The sequence below is a fragment of the Ochlerotatus camptorhynchus genome, unplaced genomic scaffold (assembly GCF_037179485.1).
Source record: "Ochlerotatus camptorhynchus isolate MF236.1 unplaced genomic scaffold, CSIRO-AGI_Acam_v1.1 ptg000077l, whole genome shotgun sequence".
Classification (NCBI taxonomy): Eukaryota; Metazoa; Arthropoda; class Insecta; order Diptera; family Culicidae; genus Ochlerotatus; species Ochlerotatus camptorhynchus.
The window spans coordinates 7,738,135-7,743,618 of record NW_027040567.1 but is presented as its reverse complement, the minus strand read 5'-3'; positions in this window follow the sequence as shown (position 1 = coordinate 7,743,618).

Here is a 5,484-nt window from a genome sequence, read left to right as displayed (position 1 = left end):
TACCCTCACCGCTGTTCTTCTTCTCCGTTTTCTCTCGGAGCCTGCTCCGGGAGCGCTGTCTTCCCATCACACGAAGCGACCGACACTACTGACGACGCGATTAAACTGCGAATGTTTGGAACAAACTAGAAACTTTAGAACAACTCGACAGAGCGAGCAAAGACCGAACTGTACTGCTTGACGTACAAGCAGAGAATCGTTGACCGAGCTCATTCACGAATGGGCTGCTTTATTTATACTTATTCACCGATCCGACAACGTACAATGGGGGGAGCGTTGCGCGCTATTCTACGGTTTCTTCTTGTAGGTTGACTTTGTTGGTGTGCGTCGCTTCTACTGCTGCCGCTGCTTCTGTTGGTGTGCGTCGTTTGGTTTCATTTGGCAGTCTTTCCGGAGCGAACGGTTCGGCCGCGAACAATAGGGACAAAGTCATCTTTAGGCTCGATTTGGTCAGCTGTCACTACTCCAAGGTGGTTCTGGACTGGTATGCTGCCAACAAGATCGATTTTGTCCCCAAGCTCCGACTTCGACGAAATGGCGGGGCAGTCAAGGACATCCTGCAAATGTGGTTCCACTGTGCGGGCGCTGATGGGCTCCATCAAGAGGAAGGTTCGAGATTTCGTTCAAACTGGAGAAATGTATCCATCTAATGCTGTAGCTTTGAAGTTTTAATAAAAGTAAAACAATTATTAATGGACCTTTCAAACTCCAACGTAAACGTACCAATTTACTTTTAGTCAGCCTTTAAAGGGAAAATGGCAGCTTCGTCAATGGACCTTATTACGGGTGTCACTACACGGTGATTAGGAAGTGATACTCAGAATAAGAGCCGTGATTGTCGTACAAATCACAATGAAGTGACATCCGTAATAAGCCCCAATGACTTTGCCTAATATCACCGGAGGGTAAATTATGATTTTGCATGACGGTGCATCATATTTCACAGCATCGTTTGCTAAAAAATGAGCTCTATGGTTTAAATTCACCCACTGACGACGGAATAAACGAAATTGAGGAAATCCATAAAACATAACACGATGGGTTAATCTGTATTCGCACGCTTCAATATTCCTCCCATCGGTATTAGAAGTGGCGCCTCATTTCACCGCCTACATCAATTGAAGCTATTGCAAGGAAAACGTACTCCACATCCACAATTGAATCACATGAACGTAATCAGATATCTGGAATGCCCACTGAACTATTCAATCGAACACAGGAACGATGGAGGCATATTGACCGATCTGAATTCAATTGACGATAAAAGTAACTAGTACTATCTTTGATGGAAGTGCGCACTACGTGCTTCGGCGACATACATACCGGTCGCAGCAAGTGTCTTCGGTGTTTATATTTACATTGTTCAGCCAAGCTTAAGTGGCGTAACCTGTCTCACTAGAGTCGCTGGGAAACTGGTTCTTGATTGATGTCTCAAAATAAAAACAGAACAGATCGAATGAGATGTGTGAAATTAACATGGTTTGATTTGTGAATTCCGTTGTCGGAAGAAAATTCCCTTGCTCTGGATTTATTAGAAGCAATGCAACAACTCACACCACTTCCAGCGATCATTGAGGCGGGAAAACCTATAACGAGGCAAGTTTGCACGATAATCAGTCGAACTTTTCTACGAACCAGAAGTGTAGGACGATGACACATCTTTTTGTGGCTTTGCTAGGTATCTGCATAGAATGGCGTTTGCAAATATCGGAAAAGTGGAACAGAAAAACCCAGACTGTAAAAGGCCATAAAGGATGAGATCACTGATTAGCTTCTCGGTCTCGTTGGTGGTGGTAAATGAGATAATGATAAAATATACGAGATTCGCTTTTAGTCACGTTTCGTGTCGAAAGGGAACCGCTGCTGGCGGGAATCAGGTGGGTAGATGTTAGTTTTTGAAATTGTTTTATTTTCATAGTTTGTGTGCAGAAGAATGGCATGGTTAGGTGGACGATTTTTTCCTCCAATCAGTTTATTGGTGTTCTTAGTTTGTTGTCAGGTGACCGAATAAATTTAGAATTAATGCTTTATGGAAACGTTCTTTTACTAACGCTTGTTTTCTGGTTCATATTAGCTTTTAGAATAAATTAAAGCTCGAATTTAAAGTGTTGATAAAGCACAAACAACAGAACTACCTCAGTAAAGGTCACTGGCTTTCAATGACCATCTGACATTTAGAAGATTTGATTTGATAAAACACAATTTAGGCACTCTTCAGAGCAGAGCTGCCAGGTGGTTTTATAAAAAATCTGTATCCACTCTATTAAAAAATCTGTATTTTCTGTATTGACGATTTTTTTCTTAATTAATCATGTTTTGTTGTTTTACAAATACAGTGCATACAAAATAACCATAAAAAGTGCTTAACCACCTATTCGGGCTATCGTACTAACCATACGGGATATAATTGCGCCATTTGTGATATCGGTCGTACTTATTTATAAGAGTGATATGAAGCCGTTTGAAAATGTATGGAGATTTAAGTTTCTATTCATTATCTTCCTGATAAGCAGTTTTAAATGCAAAAAAGTGCACGAGTTCATTACTATTTGATATTTTTAATATAGATGAATACAATTAATTACATCATTTGTGTGGTAGTTACACCGAAAAGTCGAGAGATGTCGCCCCGCCAGTGCTGGTAAAATCATTTTTGCAGTATGGAGAATATCAGAAAATCCGCAATTTCTTACGAAATACATTTTCAATGCAAGTAAAATGTTTACGAGTACTTGTATTTGTACCATTTTAATGTGCTCGGGCACTTTTCTTGTATTTAACATACATGCTTATATTGGAAATATTCAATTAATACTGTAAATCCCCATACAATCTCAAATCGTTTACTACCAGCTCCATATGCATCCGAAAGCGGTTGGTCCTCTGGTTGTGAATGCTGTCAAAAACACCATAACATGATTAATTGTCGATGGAAAATTGATAGGTTCCCGAGCAGAGGGTGAGAACAAAATGAAAACAAGAATTATGTTGTTTTCATTATTCCTGATAACTCAAATTGATTTCATTTTGATGGAGTTGATTACTAACAGAACAAAAATGAGAGCTAAAAGATATGCGAAGAATATCAAAATTATAACATATATTGATATTAGTGAGAACTGCTCGATAACTTATTTTGATATAGATTTTTTTCTCAAGCATTTTATAAAAATCTGTATAAATCTGTATTGTAATTTAAAAATCTGTGATAAATCTGTATTCTGTATCGGGTCTGTATTAAGATTAAACAATCTGTATAATACAGATAAATCTGTATAAATGGCAGCGCTGCTTCAGAGTATAAATCCTAAATACAATAGAGATTGCTACAGTATGATTGTGTCAGTGATTTGTTTTCATCGGGAAAATTTTCCGCTATGAAGTATTTTTTTCCCGATGAAAACAATTTGCGTATACGTATACGTGACGTAGTGTGCATACAATAAACGTCAGCAATCTCTATGTGAAATTGACACCGTTGGATTGAGTGTATGATTATGTCAAGAAGGAAGAATTCAACATCCAGACCGAATACACCTTTGCAGTGGCGTAGCCAGAATTTCCGTCCAGGGGGGTTTGAAGACAATACGTGATTAAAAACTATATTTTTTCTAAACCAGCGCCATCTTGAGAATCAAACATCCGTTGCCCAATTTTTACTAAGCTAGTTGGAGTTCCTGGGAAACAGCAAAAAAAGTTTTATATTTTCACTAAAGATAGCTCGTAGAAAACCATTCTCGAGAAGTTTACTCTGTGTAGAACTATCAATAAATTATAAAAAAAATGTACCATGAGAACTGATTGAAGTCTTTTGGAGAGGTTGGAAAGTAATGCTGGGAAGAAACTTCCAGCCGAAGCTGATCGACTTTGTCGGGAAATATAAATCGGAATAAAGTCGGGAGAAAATTGAGAGTATCTTACGGAGGAAGTCAGCAGACGCTTCCGAGGCAAGTCAACAGGACATCTGGGGGAACTCGTAAATCGTAAGAGTTTTCCGGTGTATTTTTTAATGCGTTTATTTTCCAGGCTTATTTGCCGTAGCTTTGCGGAGCCGATATTGATTGTTTAGATTACCAAATAACTCAAAACGAACTAACGTTTGCGGGGGGCGATTACTCGCGGCTATCTCGATGTTAGGGGTAACCAACTGTAACAAATGGATGGCAGGGTTGGGATTGAGAACACAAGGTTTGGAGAGCAATGTGCTCTTGACAGTGCTGCAAAAACTCGACAATACACGGCGATAATTAAAATTCTGCTTTGGTCTAGAGGTGGGCAAAACAGCTCATCTGACTGAGTGGTTAAAATCCATCCAGCTTACTAAAGGGAGTCGATTCTTTTGAACAGCTCTTCAGCTCACATTTAAATTATAGAAATTATGGCACAAATTCAAAATCGAAAAATTAATTAGTGGTTTTAGTGCTTAAAACTGCATAAAATCGTAAAAGTAGTCTAAACTAATAAATCCGTACCTTACAACATTTACTTTACTTTTCAATGGAAAATGCTACTAACGCAACAACTGATCAACCATCGCGTAAACCAAAATGCGTGCAAAATGTGCCAACAACATAGCTTTAAAACATGCGAGAGAGCTACACCTATGTCACACGCAATGATATGATTGACATCGCCTTTTCTCAAGCTATGCAATCCAGTCTACATTCAAATTTTATTTCTGATGTTAATACTCCAGCAGAATTTCTCTCACTATTCTCGGCATCAGCTCCAGATCATCAGCTCCGATCCGGATCCGGCCGGAGCTGAATCGTGAAGAATCGAGAGAGAAAAAAAAGATCCGAAGAGCTGGACGGGTCCGAGACTCCGAGAGTTGTCATCCTAAACAGCTCCCAGTGAATCATTTGAGTCGATGATTCGGATCCGGAGCTGAGCTGATAAGCTGGAGAGCTGCATTTCGCTATTCGGTTATTTGCTTTTGTGCGGATCTTCCGCTCCCTCAGAGAATGATGAGAGGAATGGTGAGAGCACATATGCTGGAGGAATAACATCAGCAATAAGAGCAAGGTACATAAATAAATTGGATAATACCAGTAGAAAATTAAGATCGTGTAGCACATTAACATATTTTTCTCTCTCCCAAACAGCCGCTTGGTGCTATCGATCAGTAAGTAGGCACATGTTGTATTACGCGCGCGTCTTGGTTTACGCGGTGACTGTTCAATGCGTAAGTGGAGTAATGAGTCCTTTTTTGAAAAGTTCCGCTATGAGTGATGGATTGAAGGGTTTAGACTTGTGATAACAGTAAGCTGATGAGCTGCGGTTCCTAAAAAATGAACCGCGGGTCATCAGCTCACTTTAGAGAATCGGGTCTATAGAACAGATCGGGAGTCGATCGCTCATCTCTACTTTGGTCACACATTTGAGCTAAAGCTGGGCTTAGATTAGGCAAGTCAAATGATCAACTCAGTTGAATTCAATTGGCTTGAAAAGTTGAGCCTGGTTCAACTTTTTTTCAATTCAAGT